General features: G+C 45.0%; 1 protein-coding gene and 1 long non-coding RNA gene across 5 annotated transcripts in view; both read left to right on the top strand.

The window, feature by feature from the left end:
- LOC105275819 (protein bric-a-brac 2) overlaps positions 1 to 23,310 on the top strand; it is a 266,959-nt gene that overhangs the window by 211,425 nt on the left and 32,224 nt on the right. The gene's annotated exons all lie outside the window — the stretch shown is intronic.
- On the top strand, positions 10,708 to 22,421 carry LOC105275818. The gene is made up of 2 exons (XR_893296.3): positions 10,708 to 22,053; positions 22,149 to 22,421. It is a non-coding gene; the product is annotated as an uncharacterized LOC105275818 (long non-coding RNA).

Consider the following 23,310-nt stretch of genomic DNA (forward strand, 5'->3'; position numbering starts at 1 on the left):
GGCGAGATTTCGCTCTCGAAGAGCGGCTCTTTTTCGAACGGACGCTCGTTCCCAAACGGAACGGAATCGCGGAAGAGGCCCATTAGCAGACAATCAACGTGTACGCGGCTAATAATTAGCGCTATCCGTTACCGATCGCGGGCTTATGCTAATACTCGCGCCGCGGGCGTTAAAAGCGGCGTCGTTGTATTGTATTTCGTGGCGAAGTGGCTTTTCACGGCCGCGCTAACCGGTATCGCTGGAAGCATCTAAATAAATAGCGCGTCCGCGGGGATATTTTCCGCGCGATTTCTCCCCCCAACCCTCCTGGTGCTTGAGGGTTCACGGGTCGTTCCGGTGAAACGAGCTTCTTGGCGCGACAACGATTAAAAATCGCTTCGTCTAAACGACGTGGCCGTTATCGCGCGCGACCGGAAAAATATCGCACGCTCGATTGCGCGATAAAGTCGTGGTTTTTCGCTCGGTAATTAAACACAGGATCGCCGAAAGACGATTACAACCTCGCGAAACAATATCCCGCATTGATCTCGCATTGTATTTGCGATGTTCCTTGAAAAAAGTTTCCAAATTTCACAAGTCATCTCTTAATTGTCGGTCATCTGACACGATCAGTGAATAAAATAACAATCTTAATGATCTTACCAGCAGTGTCGACTTTAATCTAATTTACTTTACGCTAATTATATTTCAGCTGTGAATTCTTTAATATATTATATTAATCTCTTATATTACGCGCTCTAATTATTATAGTTCTCAATTAATCTGAATTTACTTTAACGTCGATTCGAAGACAACGAAAGCTAAGTAGGAATTATCCCATTTTAGCGACTGCATTTGAAATCGACTCGGGATACCCTGTACACGCGGGGGCAACAGCTATTTTACGTACGTACGTACGTATGTACAACACGTAGCTTGTGATTCAATCGCGCTATACATAGCAGCCTACCCCTCGGCGGCGGGCCGCCGTTGTTCGATCATAAAGTGCATTGCCTTCCTACCTAGCTTCTCGCCCGCCAATCTCGGGGACGAATCGCCTTGTGAATTACCGCCTTATGTCCCCGCGTATCCGCGTATCGACGCGAATCCGTCGAGGCCGATAGCATTGTTCGCCGATGCCGGTTTACCCTGAATGCAATTTTTACGCTCGGATTTACGGCGCTGCCGCGCGCGTTTCACCGCTCTCCTTACGTCCCGCGGATCCTGACGAAATTATTTCACTGCCATCGGACCGACGATCGATTTTATAACAGCCGGCAAACGTGATTCCGTAAGTGATTTATGACGAGAATTCTAATTGTAAGACGTTCCGCTGCTGCTGCTTCGGAAACGGGAAACGCGCGAGATTACGATAGTCTCGTACGGTAGACAGTGCCGACAATCCGCCGTCTCGGACGATTCGATGAAAAATTCACTTTCCCCGAGACAAACCGCGAATATGCCAAAACCGTCGGGGATGATTAACACTCGGTCCGTTAATAGATCGCCCGGAGACGCCCGCCGACAAACCGAGTTACAGTAATTGAGAGACGAACCGCTGGAAATGATGGACATGTTAAATCGCGAGACTTAGATCACAGGGGAAAAGCATGCAAAAGTGCCGTGCACATTTCCGCACATCTCCATTTCGAAAAAGATAACGTTAAATAAACGTAGATCGTAAAGTGCAATCTGCAGATCAAAGGAATCCCGATCGCTTTTAAATGTATTTCAGTCACTCTCACGCCTGAAAAGTTTGGCAAAGTAAAAATAAAATTCAGGCCAGTTCACGTTTGCCTGAAAAATTCGAAGAAGAGAAAATTGGATTCAGCAATCCTACGTTTGCCTGAAAAGTCCAAAAGAGAAGAAATTTGGACAAGATCCCGCGAGATGCGGCGAGGTCCGTCAAGTCTCGATGTCTTGTGAAATCCGACTAGATCTGGCAAGACCCCACTCAATTCATGATTACGCCTGAATTACGAATTACGGTCCCGAGACATATTGCGAGGCACGTTCGGCCCCCTTCGGACTTGGAAACGTGTTATTTATTCGTCAGCATTTATATCGACATATGCGCATTCACGGGAACGCGGGCCGTGCACGCCGCGTGCCGCGGCCAGAAATAATCTATGAGTAATTTCTGCCAGGTCGCAATAATAGGCTGCAGCCAGAGCGATTACACGGCCGTCAAGTAAAAGCGCAGGCCGTGGCAGCGGTGGCAAATTGCGATTATTATACCTCTGGCTACCCCTGGCGACTTTCCGCGGGATATATTCGGGCCTCGAATCTCGGAATTTCGAATCGTGAAACCAACTTGCCGAATAAAACGTAACGTTCGGATAGCACCGCGACAACATAGCCGTAATCTGTGTGACCTTCTTTCTCGTGAAGTTTCCTTTTCTTTTTTGCATCGAACGTGTACGAGAAGTTACTGCAATTTTGTTATTTGTTAAAGGAACACGTGTCGACAATAATAAGCGGGATTAAAATCGCGTGAACAAGTATTTTAGTAATGCAATGATATATATTTTATTGACGTATAACTCTATATTCGTCGCGTATTTAAAGCCGAGTATAGCCAAGCGCGCTTGGTGGAAAGTCTCAATGGACGAGAGACGTGTCATGTGAATCGTTACATGAGTTTAAAAGCAAACCGTCAGGTTTAAAGCGTGCTCAATTTGAGACGGCGAGACAAGCAGTCTTGTGACACTTTTATTTTATATAAAAATATAAAATTTAAATATAAAAATTCAAGTTTAACGGGAACTGTGCGAAACTGCTGTCCGTCTCAATCAATTTTTTTATTATGTACGAATAAGGAACTCTCGCCTTGTGTCTTTTCGGAAAAGCTCGCGCTTGAAGAGACGTCATCGCGAATCGTTCCATTACATTATTGACATTTCGATCTAGTTATTTAATTGCACGGACTCTTCAAAGTTAGAGGGCTGGGCAGTAACTTTGAAGTACTCTGTAGATACAGAGCGAACATTTAATTAACTACAGTTAGCGTTTTGATCAATGTTGAAAATTATCACAATGTTGAAATGAAATCGGGATAAATTAAATTAAATATAATTAAATTAAGTTAAATTCCTGATATGAGCAATTCTAAATGCGCTATTCCAATCTCACGTGTAACAATATGTACCATTAACTCCCCATGCACACCGTGTCAGCTGGATTCGGCCATCCATCCGTGTCCCCCTGCATTTTAGAAATTCCAAGTCCAACGATAGTCTTCAATTTTTATCGGAGCTATGATAAACGGGCGCTTCTCTTTGTGGAAGGGGCGAGGCGGCACACACGAGCGAGGCGAGTACGTAATTATTGATACATCATGGTGCGCGCACGAGAAGAGGCAAAGTTTGCAAGTAATTTAGTAACTTTGGATCTTATAGCGCGCGCGCGTCGAGTTATAGCTGAACTTAGTTACCATTGCAGAAACGACTCCGCCAAATATAACGCGCGCGGATAACGCGCGGTTCGATATTAATAAAAGAAAAAAAGTGAGAGAGAGAGAAAAAAGGCACGGGAGGGGGTGGGAGAGAATCACCCTCCGACAATAATAACGGCGGCGTCGGCGGTAACTTTGTACTATGTGGAAGGCGGCGATAAATTTTCGAAAGTTCGTAAGACAATTCCGCGGCGGAATTGCCGCGGCAACGGCTAACGGCAACCGATTGCAACCGCTGCGAGCGAGCAAAGCGCGGGCGGAAAACGCGGCGTCCGCGCGAGCGGAAAACAATAATTATCGAAATTCATTTAATCGCAATTTAACGAACTCGACGTCGAAATTAAATTATTTAACTTTAATTTCATTCGGCTACGACTCTCGTAAGTTCGTAGCAATATATAAAATCTATACAAATACGGCTAGATTAAATTTTCATTCGCGTATAATTTGTAAGCGCTCGCGCACGCGAGTTGCCTCTCTCTCTCTCTCTCTCCCTTTCTCTCTCCTCCCTTTTTCTGATATCGAATTTGTGTAAATTAAAATAGATTAAATTCGCGCAAAAACGCGTTTTCCCGTACGCGCTCGCGCGACATCGCTCACGTTAACACTTAAACAGCGAGTAGCGCAAATTGAATTGAATTTCAATTTCTTTGCACGACACCGATCGCCGACGTAATTAATTCAATTTTGCTCACACATAAATAATCGCGCTTCCGTTGTTCACCGAAATGGCCAATTGCGAGAAGATCTTTTTCATTCCATCCACAATCGCGACTGCAATCACGCTACTTACTTGCGCCTGCCTTCGTCAATATCACTTAAAGACCTGACTTTGATCGCGCCTTTCATCTCTGTGTCATCGATAAGACTACATCTCTTCTCTCTCCCTTCGCGCGTGTTACAGTTAAGATCATAATCCTGCAAGCCGGCACGCTAAATAAAGCTTGCGAATTGCGACCGCGCCTCTTACGACCTCGCTCGTTTCAAATTAAAAGCTCAATTTCTCTCATGTTGAACACCGAAAAGAAACTCCGCCGGTGCGCGTGTGTGGCGGCCGCTGGAAAAATTTCTGACGGCGCACATGCCGCCGAGTTATCCTCCAGCGGGGTTAATTAGACGATGCGTGGTAGGAAATCGCGTGCGTGGAGAGCGACGGTCTCTCCCGCGAAACGCGGGATATCTCGCATTCCGATCGCGATCGCGACTGTCGTCACTCGCAATCCCGGGCACGGACGTTTCTTTATCGCGGCCGAACGAAGCCGCACTCTCCTTTTATTCCTGATGCAAATTGCAAACGTGCGTCCCGCCGTATGTACACTTGGCCGCAAAAGCCTGCGTGCGATTATAATTATTGCAAGTGCGACAGTAGATTGTTACTAACGTTGACAAAGTTTTAATATTGTCGAGGAAATTACAACCGATCCGAGATCGACACTAAATGCTCAATCAAATCGCATAAATATTTTTAACATAGAAAAAAGAAGGGAGAATGAGGACAGATGTAGAAAAGTAAATTTTTACGTTTCTCCTGTTAATTTTTAAAAACATGGAGATTTTCTTGAAAAAAGAAAATTATCTTCAAATTTTCAGAATTTCCATTAGTTGTGGCTCAATTGTAGTTAGCGATCTTTCCTCGTTGCTCTTGAGTTCACGCGCACTTTTGCGAGCAAATGTACCGACGAGGCGCACTTACCGCGAGGCGCGGCTGTACGCCCCGCGCGTTCTCCTTTCAGTCGGGGGTAGATCGCGGACGATATTTCATTCGATATTGCAGCCCCGGCATTATTTCTCTATTTCAGTAGCCGGGCCGGCGCGCCGGAGAATAAATTGTTTAATTTATATTAAAAAATAAATAGTGCCAGGGCGAGAGAGAAAGGGAGAGAGCGGCTTCGCCGGCGAGCGAAACCCTTCCTCCCCGTCGCGGACGGCCCCAGAAATATTACTTTTAATATTAGCATTCGCCCACTCCCATCCGCGTCCCTCCCCTTCTACCTTTCCTCATCTCGTGCCCACTGCACCTTTTTCCTCCTGAGCGATGCATCCTGCTCTTCTCTGCCTCCCCCTTCCCCCCTCTTCCTGTACCCCAGCGGTTCTTCTGCTCTCTTTCCTGTCTGCGATTCTTGCCAGGCAACGACATGCGACGTGTTACGCACGCGAGGCGACGACAGACGGCAAAGGGGTGAGAAAAAAAGATACGCGGAGTAAAGGGGACACAGAGGGGAAGGGTGAACGAGGGAAACAGGAAAAAGAGAAAGGCGAGGCGCGCTGCGTCAGCGAGAAATTAGAAGAGAGCGGAAATTTATTGCGGCGGGTCGCGTGCGCAGGTTTCATCCCCCATGCGGAAGACGATGCCTGTTAAACGCGATCGATCGGGGATCTTCCTTCGGCTTTACGGCAAAGTAGTTAACAGCGGGGATTAAGGGTTCGGCCGAATCGAGCTTTAAGGACGTAAACGTGGTAAGGCGCGTTCGCTGCAACGTGAATTCGTACACGCACACACGCACACGCGCGCACACACACACACACACACACACACACACACACAGAATTCTTGAAAGTAACGGAAAGTGGAACTCAGGATCAGCCTTTTAGTTAATAGCCGCGTCTGTGGTTAATTTTCTACAATTTCAGAATCTGGATCGCTCTGGTGGAAATGTCTTTACGTTGTTGATTCAGTATATCGACAATGAATATCGATCGCAATGAGACAGACACTTTCTAACAGAGCGCCTCTGTTCGCGCGGGCGCGGCTGTAAACCGGAAAGGCCGCCGCGCGAGATCCGGTCGTGCACCGCCTACGGCACGTTAATAAATTACGAGAAAGACGTTTCAAATGTAGCGTAAAATGTAGGTTACTCCCCTGCTCCTCCCCGAGCCACTGGCTCGTCCTCAACCCTTGCGGAACTCCAGCACTGCCTACGTCGCACCGCTCGCCCACGCTCACCTCACAGTCACCCCTATACGAGCCCACCCCGTTTCCCCTCGTCCCTCCGCCTTCACCCCCGGTCCCCTCCCCAACCACCCTCAACCTCCGCCCCGCTGCAGCAGCCCTCGCTCTTCTGTATAATGTACGGAGCGAGCGAGCGAGATGAATGGCAAGATGGCGACGAATATTTCATGAGACGCATTAATATTGCAACGTCTCATCTCACGGATGTATCGGGGTAACATAATGCCCCGCTATAGATAGCTCCTTATTAAACCAAGACGTGCCGCAACGAGCGTTGAGCAACGTTCTATCTATAATGCCCGCCGCCTGGCCGCCGGCAGAATCCCCGCCGACGCTTTTCGTCCAATCGCGGCCAATCCACTGGCGTCAGTTTCTACTTCGCGTTACCACTTCGCGTTTCTACTTGGTGCTTCTACTTCGCGCCTTCTACTTCGTCTGCCGGTCGTCTGCTCTCTTGTGGCCTTTCTTTTCCCATCTCGTTCTCCCTCTATTCCTTGCTGGACGAGCAAATTCCGGAATCTCCAGAATCCGGAGTCTCCAGAACTTCCGAGAAAGCTGAGCCATTCAAGATTAGCGCGCCAAGGCGCCGAGAACAGACGGAAAGAAAATCCCGCCACTTTTGCGCGCGTAGATCTTCGCGCGGACATGCGTCGCGGTTTTTGTCTATTAGGAAAATGCAGTCTAGATGATCGTGATGTGTCTCGTTAAGATCGACTAAAATGACTCAATTCGATTATCCTTCTCTGTTTTTTTGTTTTATTTTTTCAACTTTAAACTTTATCGCGGTAAAAGCGTTCCGCGCAAAATGGTTTCTTGATTCGAATAAGGGTGCATGAGGGTGCACGAGAGCAAGGTAGAATGCGCCATCAAGCAGAGTAAATGTATACGAAGATGACTTCTCTGGCCTATCGAAAGTGGCAGGCAATTTCGGTTATTCCGGATATAACGCTAGAAATAGTTCTCATGTATAATCAGTAGCTATACTTGCGTGTTTATTCGAAATATAGTGTTTGAAGTTACACCGCGGTCTGCAAACACACATGTCGATTGGCTTGTCTTTCCGACGAAAGATCTTGTTACGAATATTTCAGTAGTTGCAGTTAAAAAAGGTATCGGTACTTTATTTTACCTCGACGTCCTTATGTGAAGCGTACAGGCGACAAGGTCAACCACCTTCTTGCCGACGATTCGGGGAATAGATGGAAAGTCGATAATGAGACGATGTTAAGAGATCGCCGCTTAACGTCACGAAGATTTTAAATTAGTATGCTCCTCATAATCAAGGTATCAAGGAAACGTCAATTAACAATTGCGCCATGATCCACGTGGAGTTAAGGACTAACAACATTAGGCGTTGTTAATTATTTGTTTTTTCTCTGCCCTCTGTTAAAAATACCGCTCGACTCGCGCGATACACTCCGACGCGATAATAATAGCAAATAGTTGCTTCAATATTTATCCGGTCGTCTGCGTATTTTACAGTTTCACTTATCGCTACGTCTCTCACACATTTTCCAGCAATAAGCTTTCCCTCGGCTATTGACAATCCGTAAAGAGATGTCGTTGTGTCACGCAGGAAAGAATCGAACGATCGTTCGAGCTCGTTTTTCTACCATCCTATTTGCGAGATAAAACATAAAAAAAAACGTTCTACGATGACGGCTGGTGTAATTATTTGGAAATTAATTGATCCGCGGAAAACTAGATTACATGAAACGGCGCAGTTGCGTAAACAGTTGCGCTGCGGCGGACAATTACGCGCGGCCATAATTCCTATTACAGCTCGGACATTACACGCCGAAAAAGGAAGCAACTCGCTCGCCGGAGATCGACCGGACGATGCTTTTCGGGCCCTCGTCAAACGTCAACGTTCTCCAACAACCTCCCTCCACCTTCGCCGTGCCGGACGAATTATCGACATTATTACACGGTCGCGGATGCGCGCCTGAAGTGTACGTTATTTTGCCGGCCGCAGCGAACTTTGCTATTAGCCACGGAACAGCGACGGGGCGACGGTCGGGGGGGATGAGGGGGGAGAAAGGGCGGGAGGCTGACGAGGGGGCGAAACTGGCCGCGTAATGTATTACCGGACAGGAATAGATTATTGGAAACGTTATCAAAGTTATAAACATTCCTTGCCGTTAATATTGCAATCCTGTGACGTTGAGCCATCGCACCGTCGGCCGTCGCTATTAATACCCCCACCCGTTATTCCCCTTTCTCCCTCCCTCCCGTTCCGCCCTTCATCTCGTTCTTTTTCTCTTTATCTCTCTCTCTCTCTCGCCCTCTTTAGCTTCGTATCTATCCTTTCCTCCCCGCGACACCCCTCGCCATCATCCTGTTTCTCGCATTCCTTACGTTGCTGCGTAATGGAGTGTACGGGGTGTCTCGTCTCCACCGGATGTCCTGTTGGATCCGGATTCCTTGATTGACTCGGATACTGACGTATCCTTCACGAGGATTTTAAACGAGGCTCCTGTTCATCGCGATTTATTAGTTTTTCAGCGTTAAATGCGTCTGCGGATATCTGAGGTTCGCAATAAATCTCTGTTGATCTTTTCCGGATTACTGATGAGCATATCTCGATCTTATTATGCATGGCCTAATTTTGCTTGTAATATCAAGTTCCTATACTTCTTTCCCATACATCTTCAACTTCCTATACTTTACTTTCTCATTCCGCGATGCTGTCTTGTAAAGAATTCAGTTAAAATCTAATCTAAAAAAATTAATCTTCCGTTTTCAACTAATTAGCAATTTCGGCTAATTATACGTTTATCTTTACTTGTCCTCCTCTCCGAGAGAACTTTTTCGGACGGAACACGGTAAATTTCTTTTCGGTCAGTCCGCCTGTCGATCGTACGTCGAATTCAGCCGTATTGATGGAACACCCCGTAGATGCATCGTGCTGCGATATGGACTCGCACGTGATAGATGCCGAGGCTGTCTTACCTTTCTCGCGCGGTGCGAAATATATGGACAATCATCCGTCAGCCGTCCCGGCGAATGCGCGGGAAAAAAGGACGAGAGGAAGGAACGCGCGCCACGGGGGCGCCTAATGCGGCGAAATTAATTACCGCGCCATTGCGTACACGCCGATAAAACGAGATCGAGCGAGGTCGGATCGGCGATCTCTCCTCGGACCTACCTCGTCGCGAAACGAGCGCCCGATAACGATAACTCGTCGCCGGGATCGATAACCGTTAAAATCATCATCGCGCCGCCGTAAAGCAACGCATCCTCGTCCTGTTCCCTTATTGGGTGGTTCGTCATTAGGGATCGAGGATCGAGCCGTAGATCTCGAGGAGATTGACGCGCGGATCCTGCGGATCAATTTGCCGTGTATCGATGTAACATCGATCCGCCATCGGAGACTAATGATGACGTTAAGCACGTCTGGAGCAGATCTTCCTTATTGCTTTCCGCACCAGGATGTACAAACACGGCTGTGAGAAGTCTAATAAAAGGAGCATCGAATATTAGTTTCAGCACGTCTTTCGCGCCATCCACCAGAGTAATCTCCGATATTGGTCATTAACGTGATATGAAGGCGCGTTGAAACGCATCATCAACATTTATCATCGAAACGCGGATCGCTTTCACGAATCTGAACGTCCCGGCATCATCGAACGAAAGATAGAAACGGATCACGTGTACTGGCCTTTTTCTCTCTTTCTCGACATTGCACTTCTTGCATTCTCACTCCTCGTACTCTTGACCTCGTAATTTCGTGTTTACGCAGCGGGGATAAAATCCCCAATCAATGTATTGCACAGCGGATTGCGCGAGGAATCCCAAGTATAATAATCGGCGGTCATCAATAATAATCGGCGAAACGAAACGTCTTCCGCCGTTGCGTCTGATCCACCTACGCTGATCGAAAAAACGGCAACGTCAAATCAAATTCAGAGAGCAACAGAGTCAGCAGCAGGCGACAGGGGAAGAGAGAGGGAGAGGAAGCGCAAGCAAGAGAAAGATAGAGATAGAGATAGATAGATAGACAGATAGAGAGAAAGCGAGAGAACAGTATAAAGTGCAATCAAACATTGATCGCGCGATGCAGGAGCCTCTTGCCTCTTGGTGGGTACCTACGTGCGTATCGAATGCATACCAACCATGGGGTTGCATCGCGCATGCATGCGAGACCGTGTTTGTGTTTTGAGGGGAAACGCTGCCACCCCCTGCTCTCCGCCCTGCGCGCCCCCGTTTCCCTGGTCCCCTCGCCCTCCCCCTCCCCCCGGACCCCCGCGGCAAGCAACCAAGGAATCGATAGACTGCGTAACTGAGGTACAGGCACGTACGAATAATGCCGCCTCCCCTCGAGAGGAACGATCGAGGTCCTGCGAGTCCTGCGATCTGATCCTGGCGATCCCATCGCGCTATTGAAACCGCGTGCGATCGTGCGACCAAGAGAATCGCGCTCCATTCCCTTCGGCCGCTTATTTTTTTCTTTACAGATTATATTAAACGTCCTAGTCTCTGTAATTAGGATATCCCAGTTTCTCTCCGTTACACTTTCACACATTTTTGTGTCCCTATCGAGCCACGATATATCGATCTTCGCTTAATAAATGGTCGAGGTAATAGCCGTTTATTTATATAAATAAACGCGAGTGCAGGAATAGCCGGCGCAGTCTTGCTCGGTGCTCAATCTAATTGCTCAAGAACTGTACTTGCATTTACAGCTGAATAATAGAATAACATGTAGTAGTGCAAATAGATTGTCGCTAAAGAAAGTCGATGTTGATAATTCTGATATTTGTAATCGCATTGTTTTTTTTTGTCTAACGTAGTTGCAAGTTTTATTTTTCGTCTGATAACGTTTTCTTTTTCCATAAATGTAACACGAGAGAAAAGAGAAAGAGAAAGAGAAAGAAGGAGAATCGGAGGACAACTGTATTTAGAAGTTGGATGCAATTGGAAGATGCGAGTCCAGTATCGATGTACGCATGTGTGATCGATATCGATCTATCGCTCTTTAAGAAATAAGCAACGCTAGATCTCTCTCCGCCTCAATCTCAGTATTCTGAGCATTTTCATCCGCGTTACCTCAACTCTGAACAGCGCTATAAAAACAATATCGAGCTTTCGCATAATAAAATGGACATATTGAGTGTTATTGATCATATGTTCAAATGATATAAATGGCGAAAACTGTTATTCAATTATACATCTGGAAATGGACATTTTGGCGATAATAAACCGACAGGACATTACTAATTCTGCCGTAAAGATATATTTAAACTCGGGAGGATCTTTTTGTCTAATACAATTTCAATTTCTACTTTTCGCCTAATAACGGTTTTTTTCCATGAATGTAACAAGAGTGCAAAGAGAGAGAGACTCAGACAACCACATTTAGAAGTTGAACACGATTGGAAAATGCGAGTTCGTGTCGATACGCGCGATAAAAACAGTATCGAGCATTCGCCTAATAAAATGGACACATCGAGTGTTATTGATCATATGTTCAAATGATATAAATGGCGAAAACTGTTATTTAATTATACATCTGGAAATGGACATTTCGGCGATAATAAACCGACAGGACATTACTAATTCTGCCGTAAGGATATATTTAAACTCCAGGGGTTATCGAGCCTCCCCCTCCCCCCCTCGCACTATATCGAGAATTTTTGGCGGAAGATAACACGCAACAATATCTAATGTCTCTGTTACGTGTTGTACGTTCAAGTGTTATTAGTTATCTCAAAATTGACGGAAATTGAGCTTGCAACATATTGTCGAAATAAATGCGTCATGAGGGAAATGCGGCATCGGTTTACGTCTGTGCACGTTACTTAAATTAAATTTGCGCGTCCCGCAATTTACCTCGTGCAGCTTTTAGAATGCATTTCGCGCAACTTGGTGTTTTCGTATAACTTGCGACGCGGGGTCGTCGTTTTGGCCGCGTCGTTTGCTATTCAAGAGCCCGAAAATTAACCCGTAGCCGAGCACAAAAAGACGTACGCGTGCGAGACGGGACGAGAGAAAGAGAGCGGCCACGTACATACACGCGCGACATTGTCACGTGCGTGTGCGGCGAGAAAATTATTTTTTCATCCCGAGTAAAAATAGGCACATAGATACCTGTGTGGGTACGAGATATTCAAAATCCGAAACGAGCTCTCTCTGATATTCGCGAAAGCAGGCGCAAAAGTGGTACGCGAGATGAAATGCGATAATATTTTTTAATAATAAAAATATCTCCGAATATATACCGTATATCGATGTTTCGTGAGATTTCACGATACCTCAGTGTGGCGTACATTTATTATTATTAAATATCTCGAATACCTAAATGTGAATTCAATAAAACTCCGCGAAATTTCCGTTAAAGTTTTCGATCGAGACTTCGCGGAAGAATAAATTTGTTGTTTCGCAGTTAAGAGATGGATATATAATTTCTTACCAAAAATTTTTGCCTCAAGAGTGCATAGCTTTGGTCAGTCGCGAGCCGACAGTGATTTCGCGCGGGATCATCGCAACGTGACTCCTGTGCCTCTCGTTCCACGGCAGATTCGAGCAGAACGCAAGACCAACAGCGCGCTCACGGATTTTCTCACGGATCTTTGCGGTGTCATTTACACGCGAATCCGCCTCCGCGAGTTCGCGTCCTTAGAACACGTAAGGAGCGAAAGAGGAGTCTCCCCCGACCGCAAAAGTCGAGTCGGGAAAACGCGATCTTCGCGCCGGAGCAGGGAAGAGGGGGGTGTAAATCAAGACGGAAAATGAACCGGCGATGCGATACTCGTTATTATCCTCCTAAAGCACCCCGGAAGCTGCACGTAACGATCTTACGTCGCCGACGTTCGCGGTTGCGCCATTTCGTGCAGGGGAAAAAAAAAGACGGAAAGGAGATGGCTTAACGGTGGATACATAATCTCAAATATCATTCCGCTCGGGAACGCGCGAGGATGTGAGCAGTGTCATGCCTGATGAAGAACAATCCCAACGAAGACTCGTTGGGAATTTGAGTCCATGATTTTCCTGATAATAATTTAACGGCGATTTATTTAGCTTGCATGGATACCGATTCACTCCAGTCGCCAGTTGAGATATTAATGGATTTCTCAAATGTTATAAGGAAGAAGCAAACTTGTAACGCGACTCTATTTTTACTAATTAGAAATATTAATTGTTCAATCGAAGTTGGATCAATAGGGACCCACTTCTCGTTCGCTTGTCACGAGCTTGCTGCTACAACGTCTATCTGGCACTGAAAAATTTATCTACTTCGGTTTCCGATCAGTCGACATGTGCAGCAATTCGTCCAAAATATTTCGCATACAGGATACTTCAGAATATCAAAACGTGAATACATGATGTTGTTTCCTGTTCTTAAAGGAGTCTCAAAATGACTAATGAAATTCTAATTGTCGAAAAAAGTGACGATCCTTTCTCTTTTTCTACATTCGACAACATAAAATCTTAAAAGTTAAAACTCCAGAATAGTTCAAGAGGAATAATCCAATAAATAAAACACAAAATATTTTCAGAGAATTTTAAAGCACAAAGTGGAAAAACATCTATAATTTTAACAGAATCATCGCGCAGTCTCGGTGACGATGACAAGCGGTAAAAACAGAGTTCTTCCCCCTTTCCTTTCTCATTCGAGAGCTCGAGAGTTAATTGCATTAGTTCCGATGACTTTTCCTCGACCATTCGGTCTATTCCTGAGGGGGAGGAAGGGGACCCGACGCGAGGAGAACGCGTGAGTCGCGTGCAGATGGCAAGCCGGTGTGCTTGGTAATTGTGCAACGCAATAATAAGAATAACAGTAATTACGACCCTTCGCTGTGCATAAGAACCGACGAGAGTGAAACGTTAATTTTCGAAGGGAACACCGTAATCTCAATCAGTCGCGACGACAATCGGAAAAATCCCGCGGCGGTGGGAACGCGATTGTGCGGGGCCAAGCAATTGTAATTCATTCGAATGTAATTACGAAGAAATTCGAACGTAATGTTACACGAGAACAAACGCAGTTAAAGAAAAAATTATTTATGGCGGGATTAAATTGAAGGTGTTCTCGTGCTCGTAGCGTGGATTCTTTCTCAAGAAATATGATCATCGTCGATCATTACTGATCGCTCGTCATCACGATGTTAAACGTTGCTCACTAATCATTGATTCAAAGCACGTGATTTCCCGACATTGACGAATTCCTGCCGTCAATGCTGCGATAATCGCGTGTCGATTGCAGGCGGATACAATTTCTCGAGAGACGGCAGGTGCTTAAATTAACATTTAACATTTAAGGAGAAGATGTAGGGAGGACATTCCGCGATGTAGCGCGAGCGGAACGGAATATCCGCTCGGGGTTCGCCCCCGAGATACGAAAAGAGCTCGCCATCTCTCGCGAAAGCGAATCACAAAGAGAAATATTGTTGAATCTTATATCTCGGACGGCGCATTAATGAAACACTCGCGCTCGCGCCATTCTGAAATTACTCGGGATCGTCTAGACTACTCTCGGCCGGGCCCCAGGATTCTCTTCGTCGAGCGAGCGGAGCGGAGCTGCAGAACGGATCCCCGCGATCTTTAATGAGAATAATAGAACACGACTAATATTAGAACTGGCCGGCCGGCTCTAAGCTCAATGTAGGAACTCGATCAATTATTCAGTTTCATATAATTCTGAATCGATCCCTTGCAATCCTTAAAGGAGGAAGTGGATTGGCTGCTTCGGAGGACCGGATGTAGCAAGTTCCGGTGCACGGCGATACGTACGCATAACGAATGTAAGAGATGGATTTCCTTGAAATAAATTTCGAGTACAGTTTCTATAAAATTTCAGCAGCGCGCACAACACGTTTATACATGTATGATTCAACATTTTTATCAAATTTTATGTTCTTTCCTTAATCTTTATTTACGTCTGCAAGTCGTGACGGATTTACAATTTATGATGTAAACGAACGCGCATCAGGTGAACTGGTGGATATTTTTACGTTGTGACGGTTTAAAAGTGAGTTCTCTAACAAGCAAGGAATTCCAGATATCGTTCTGCAGCACGTTTAAGGTCCGTGAATACTATCGAGGATCGGAGCTCGACAGATTGCGGAGGATTAGGCCCGCAAGAACACCATGAAATCACACGATACTTGTTGCACGTGACATGCACATGTTGTGCGCATGTGTTTAAAACGTGTAAAAAAATTAGTTGCCGATCCACTCCGACGTTCCTCCCGCGCTCGAGTCCTCTTAATCGTCTCTCTCGTTTCTTTCATCCCTCTAAAAAAATATATATATATACATACAGCCCCCCCTTCTCTCTCCTCCCGGATGCGCAATGAGGAGGGCAACGTCCTCGTTCGCCGGGATCGACGGCGAATTTAGCAATCCACCCTTCCCCTTGCCGTGCTGTCCCTCTCGCCCCCGCGAGAGAACAGATGCATCCGTCTCACCAGGATTAATAATGAAGCCGCGCAGTTTTGCGATTCTAGACAGCAAATAATGAGTGTAATAATTCGAAGAGCGCGCTCGGCGAAGTCGCGGTCACGTGGATACCCCGTGGCGTGCTCTATAGTCCTCGCGCGATCGGCGTCCAGAAATACAACCCTCGCGGCACGGCACGGCGCGGCGGGGTGGTATTCGTCAACTTGCACGTCGCCTTAACCCTGTCCATGAAAAATGCAATCGCTCGTTCGCTCGGCGTCGTAACGCTGGCGTTTTTCATCGGACGATGACCGCGGATCGAAGCTTTCGTCCGCTTCAATGCTCCCTACTATTCCGGCATACATTTTAATTTCGATTCCATATTAAGGCGATGTGGTCTCTCGTAGGAATACGCAAGTTATTGCTCGAAACCGATCAAATAAATGCCACCGCGTGGATTCCAATATCCAGCTGCGTGAATAGTTAATTTTACATCGTTCTTGCTTCTTCAATTTCCGCGCAGGTAGCGTTCTCAAAATTTCATTCCGCTTTTTGCGATAGTACGGTACGCGAAAATTTTCATCGGTCGATTCATTAACCCGCACGGCAAGGAAATGGTCGCGCTGCGTCGCCCGGGAGCTTCTTTATATCGATCGGCCCGGCGAGGATCCGGTTAGGTGGGACGATTCGGGCATACCCGGCTGCGGCGAATTAGTTTTCGTCGAATTAATCGAGCGCATTAATCCAATCAAGTCGCACCCGGATTCCATTCGGATTCAATCGCGCCGGCGGCGGCCGCGTTAAATTAAATCGCGCGGCCGATATCGCGATCCGGCTATGTACGTCACGCTTTTAATCGGCCCGAATTAGAATCGTTAATTGCCCGCGAGTCCTCCAATCGGGCACGATGCACGTGTCGGTCGCGATTGAGAGGTCGAAGGTCCCGAACTTGCGCGCACCAATGTCACCGTCGAATCTTGTGGATCTTACCGCGTGGCGGATACGCGTATCGGTCGATCCGTTCTTGCTTTCTTCCGTATCTGCATCGGTGCCCGCTTCCGGCTGTGCATCTCTGCATGGAGGAATAATTTATAAGCTAAATCTGCCGTTGATTCTCTCTCTCTCTCTGTCTCTCTTTCTCTGGAATATACGTAAGACACGAATGGAAATATATTGCATATGTTTTATTTCTAATATATTTAATATTAACGTATTTAGTTATTTTGTGATGATAATTCTACGTTAAATATTTAATCCGAATTTCTAACTTATTTTGATGTTTCTAGTGTATTATAAATTGCGTAAATAATATAAATCTTTGAAACACATTTAAGCAGCAACAAAGTTTCAAGATATTCTTAATAAATTCTTGACATAATTGTGTCATATAAAAAAACGAAAAATTCCCTGTCGCCGTTATGATAGAATAACGCGCGGGGCAACGCGCGAACGCGTCTCGAAATAGCTGGCACACGTTATTGTTGAGTTTAGCGAAACCGGAGTTTAAATATCTACCGGATGTTTGGCGTGTATATCACTTCGTAAATTTAAGGTTTATGGTCGTGCTCCTTTCCCGCTCTCGCCGGCACGCGGCTGGCGTCTCTCGTCGAGTGATCTCTTTGCTTTCGCCTTTCGTTTCCGCACGACTTCCGCTTCTTCCAGAGAAATAAAAACTCAATTTAAATGGGAAATCAAGAAAAATCGAGATATTACGTACGGAGCTTCTAGAAAATTTTGAAAAAAGTAAAAGAAATTCTGGAAAGATGGAAATCACAGAAATAGAAACTAAAAATCGTACGAATTGTGTATATGAAAGCTTCTGAAAAAATAAATACGATACATGTTGCTTTAGGAACCACCTGGAAACGATGTAGCAAATCATTGAAACTCGAAAAGTTCCAAGTAATCGAGAAAGCGCGGTGAGGGGGGAAATCGGCGGAACGATCTGCGACGAAAAACAACGACAGAGCGGGGGTGGACTATATCCAGGGAGGCAAGCCCGACGAGAGGGATCTACCTCAAACAAACTGCTAAACAAGCGAGGATCCCCAGCAGACGCAATTGTTGAACAAACCGGGGGGAACGCGAGTTCGCGATATTTATCGGCGTACACGCGCGCGTTACACGCGTGCACGATCGAGACGTGGTCCCCGCGGCGAAATTTATTAGAACCGTCGCGCCGTAGGCGAGAAGTGTCGTTTAATCCTGATGCACACTCTCTCTCTCTCTCTCTCCGCACTCCTCTTTCCACTCTTCCCCGTCCGCCTCGTGAAGCACCGGCCGCTTAAGCGCCGTTAACGATGCGATCGCGATCGCGCGCGGATTTCGGGGACACCCGTTGTGCAGGATTTCCAGTCGCGCACCGGTCGGTCGCCGGCCGCCGACGGCAAATCTTGCACTATACAAACCCCGGTATATCTACGCGCGCGGAAGGTACACGACTCTAATACATAGTTCAGCACTCTATCTACATACGTGCGCGAGCTAACATCGCGCTAGCCTTCCTTGTTTATCCCTCGCTCTCCCTCCCTCCCGCGCCCTCTCTGCGTCTCTCCCTCTTGCCCTCTTGCACCCCCGCGTTTCCATCCCCTATTTCTAACCCTGCCTGCCGAACACGCCCCGAAACTGCATCGTGCATGAGCCACCACGTCGTGCATGCACGCACGCACGCATGTACGCAAGATACGCACATGTGTGTATCTCTGCGCTGCGCTCGGCCGCGCTGCGGCTTACTGCAGCCTGGAACATTATTCAAGGGATAATCCATTCCTTATATATTAAACTACGGAAGGACGATCTATTGGCGCGATAGATCACGGCTCTCTCGAAATTCGTCGGGGATCCTGCGCGCCATTTCTCTGTTTCTCGCTTTCTCTCTATCTCTCTTTCTGTCTCTCTCCCCTGTCCTCTTTCCCCGGCGAAGAAAATTGTCAGACGATCCGATTGCAGCATGTAGACGAGATAAAAAGGTTTATACCTGTCTCCCCTCAGTGAGAAATCAGTTTGATACAGTCGAATATTGTAACGTTGCACGTGCGTCTCTTCAGAATGGGTAGCTTCAGTGGCAACGTGCCGTTCAAGGAATTGTCTCTGATTATTTTCTCTCTTCATTATAATCTTCAATAATATTTTCATTATTTCAGCTGCGATGTAAAAATACAGATGAAAGTCCCACCTCCATTCTTGAAAAATCCAATTCATCACTTGATTTAAGAATGATTACCTTGATTATTTTAATTATTTCAATTAAGGTGTGAGATCGAGATGTTGCGACGGCGCTTTTTAATTCATTCATTCGGTGGTGGTGCCCGGTTTGTGTTGATTTTACGTGTGAAAATAATATGAACGCGCGATCTAATAAGGTTCCGATCTAGGCCAGAAATTAATCTTATATGCAATTTAACGCGGACCACTTACTCTGAAAGTGGCATGAGTCAGTTCGTGGAGAAAGGTATTAAATTTAATTTAAATAAGATGTGGTTATATAGAGATTTCACGAGAGATATGCGTCTATTTTCATAAGATATCCAATATCTGACTTACGTCGCTTTAGAATGAAGGACGATTGTCTAATAATACATGGCGACTCCCTCACGGAGTTAAAATCTGAGATAATTATTTGAATTAATTTCTCTTTTATGAAGCATCCTTCCAGACGGCTGTTATCGATTAGAATAATAGTCATTCGATACCCGTCGAGTTGAATCGCGTCTCAAAACATTAACGTTCTGCTGTAATTACGGTACGGACGGTACGAAATGAGACAGAACGTAATTTGAAATTATTATTTCAAAAAAGAGGAAATACCAGAAAAATCATTTAGCGATTTATAGATTCTTATAAACATTCAAAGGACGATTTATGTCGTCTTAGACATCGTTCGCTGCGGCAAACGATTGTCCTGGTAACAAAACTATATAGAATTCGAAAATGTGCAGTTATCGCAATTATCCGAGAAACGGCATAATCCGACTTCGAGTATTCTTACATCCGCCCTCAATAATTAATCAGACCCGTAATTAATTTATCTGGAATTCGATCCGTTAATCCTATTAGCGCAAACTCATTTATAGATCCCACGAATTCAGTAAGAATTTATAAAGCTAATTGTAAAAGAATGATCGCTTAAATTCAACGAGGCTGAGGCGCGAGTCCAACGCTTGTCGCGACGGCCGTGAGGTCTTTGTACCCTAAAGGTACAAGGACGGTGTCCGTGAAGTCGTCGTCGATTTGGATTACGGGGTAATTTCGGCCGGATCGAGAGGCTACTCAACTCTATTGAAATAATACACAGCGCGAAGTATTTATACCGGAGAGCCTTGTTCTCTCGACGGGAGTGCTGAAGGAGGAGCTGGGGGAGGAGGAGGTCGCCAGGGTGACGGAGGACGAAGCGGTGGAAGGGACGGAAGAAAGGGAGAAGAGAGGTTCTTGCAGCTCAAATACAAATATACGAACCCACCGACGCTTACCTTGAAACTCCCTCGTCGTCCCTGAATCGTGAACGTGGAATTGTCCGCGCGCTGCGATTCCGGAGTGCCGCGGAGTACGATTAGTTAAGAATAGATGGGTCGATAGTCGAACAGACAGAGACGGATTCATCGTGGATATCGCGGGAACCGAAGGAGACGAGATAAGAGAAATTTGGCGATCTCAGTAAATTGAGCGAAATTTCAAGTGGACGAGATAAGAGCAGCGAATCCGAATTTCGATTTCGTTGCGACTAAAAGACAAACGGTTAAAAATTCACTGGACAAAAAATCTCGCAAAATGTTTCTTATGCGGATTACCGTTGCGGCGCATCTCGTTTCAACAGTAACGATAATAAAAATCTGGAAAATATTAACAATTCTGGAGTGAAACAGTCAAGTAGAAAGAACGAGGGAGGCCAAGAGATACTTAGCAAGGTATGATTTTCTCATCGGTCGATGTGGAGAATTACAAGGACGCAGAGCAGAAAAGGCAGAATAAACGCGAGAAGAAAGATTTACATCGGAGAAGAAAGGGAACAAAGGAGAATATTTTATTAACGGCATAAAAATGACCATGGCCGAGAAAGAGAACGTGTTCCTTTTCCAGAAGAAACCTGATGTATAAAGTATAGATTACATGAACGTAATACTACTCCATTATTGTAAAATAGGTAGTTTTACTCGTGCAGAACATTGTTTCTTCAATTTTACGCGATCGCTACGCCCCCCAAGCGAAACTTCATCCTAGATTTTACTTTTTTCTTCTCCACGAAATTATGATTATAATTAAAATAATAATTAACGTCAGACGTTAATTTAAGTCGTGTTTACCAGCAAAGAGAAATTAATTCTGTATTGTTACATTACACTGCGAAAATTTAATAAAAAACCGTGCATGCAATATACTAAAAAAGTAATAACTAAAAACATTATAACTAAAAAAGATGATAGAATGCACAAACGAAAGCAGGATAAAATAAAATTGTTGGTAATTCATCAAGGGACTAAATCTTTGAGACGTCGAATCCAAGAGAAGTGTCGACAAGTGTCTCAGATCCTTTCTTTTTTATCTATCCTGGTTTATCCTGTTGTGTGTTCAGATTTCAGTTGACGAAAAATTCAGTCACGTTATTACATCCCTGAAACGCTCGGTGGCGTTTACAACGTCACCCCCTTCGCTCCGGTCGTCCTCTCTCCATCCCGTCGTCGGAACTACCCTCTCGGTGAGGAAGGGAGGTTCGTTTCGCTCTTTGTTTTGCTCGAAACGGCGCTACAGGTTGCCAAGAGAAGGGTCCTCGCGTGCCGCATTTTACAGTCCGAAATGACTCGCTCGACCAGCACGAATCGGGAAATGCGAGCGATCCTCTCGATGCACTTTCACTCGTTCGTTCGATATTATAATAAAAATACAGAATACCCCAGAATAAACGGGCCAAATTGCGTTGCCAGATTTCTCAGTCGAATCTGTCTCCTCTTCATTTTCCTGATCTTTTTCCTGTTTCGTTTTTTTTTTTATCAAAATTCTCAGACGAAAATTTTGCGAGCGAATAGGAGGTCGCGGAATGGCAGCATTTCTAAATCCGCCCCTGGCAATAACGGCGACGCGACGGGGTTGTTTTGCTCGTCAGTTCTCACACGTATCGCGAATTGTGCACCCGCGGTGGTGGCGGCGGCGGCAGCGACGCCATTATTATCAGTCGCGCGAGATAGCGCGAGACGGAAGGAAACGCTAATCGGCGCGCATCGCTCGTAAACTATTTAGGCTCTCACGCCCTGTCACAGTAATGACAACCCTTTCGCGCGTCCCCGATTGATATCAGGTGGAATAAAAAATTCATTATGTCCGGAAGGCACACATGTCCGCTCGGCAGTCGACGAGATAACGCACTAATTCCGTTTTTTATCCAATTTGTAGGAAATCGCGGCGCGATTGAGGCGGTTGTTTTCCACTGCATAATAACAGGGTGCAATGTGTTATAAACAACGCAAATAATATCGTCGACATCACATTTACATTCGGAGGGAAAGGCAAGACAAAAGACTCATCCTACATCATGAAAGACAAACTAATTCTCTCAGGTTAATTTAATATAATAAACTATTTAACATAATAAGCATAATTAGTAAGTTATAATCAGAATGCGTCACGTAATTATAAAATGTAGTATAAAATTATATTTTTGGCAAATTATTTTAATATAATATGAAGTATTGTAACGAAAAATTATAATTTATAATTTATAAAAATAAAAATTATAATCATGTTGAATATAATATATTTCTGTCTGTGCAACAAAGAACCTAATTTATTGCTTGTAAAATATTAATAAGTACAAGTAATTATTCAACGCCATCACGTTCGCGTACCGAGAAAGAAAAAATTGTACGTTTTATATTAAACAAAACATTCTCACGATCTGTCCCCGATAATATATTTATTTAATCTTAAACGATGTAACAGGAGAGATCACTAGAGAAGCATTAAATTTTTATCGCGGCAGCAATGTGAGAATAATTCTAATTGCTTGCATTAATGCTCGGTTTCTTTTAGACCGAAGTAAAGAATGTGGAAGATCTAATTTGCGCTCTAATTGCTCTACATGACATACAGTTATTCATTAATAATTGTATATGATAATTATTTCGCACCGTCATGTGCTTATAATCTTTACATTATGGCAGACTAAACGATCTTTTTTTATAACCAATTAAAATCCATATTGCAATTTTATTACCATTATTGTTACTTAAAAAATGCATTACAAATTTTACACTGGATGTTAACGACAAATTATTCCACGCTTTATTTAATAATACACTACTGTTTTATCGAATTCTTTTCTCCCTCGTTGGTCAATTATTGATGTGACGTTATTAATAATGTTTTTATTGTTATTGCATTAATGCATAACTTATCGTCCTCATAATGACGCATTGAAAACCGACGCACACGTGCATGGTGTAGAGTTTTTGTCGTAATATAACTACCTGTGGCATCAGAAAAAATATAATGTAATCCGATCCAAAAGCGTGTGTCTCTTCCAGAAAAAATTTCTATGGATGCACACGCGGAAGAA

Source organism: Ooceraea biroi, chromosome 11 (assembly GCF_003672135.1).
Source record: "Ooceraea biroi isolate clonal line C1 chromosome 11, Obir_v5.4, whole genome shotgun sequence".
Classification (NCBI taxonomy): Eukaryota; Metazoa; Arthropoda; class Insecta; order Hymenoptera; family Formicidae; genus Ooceraea; species Ooceraea biroi.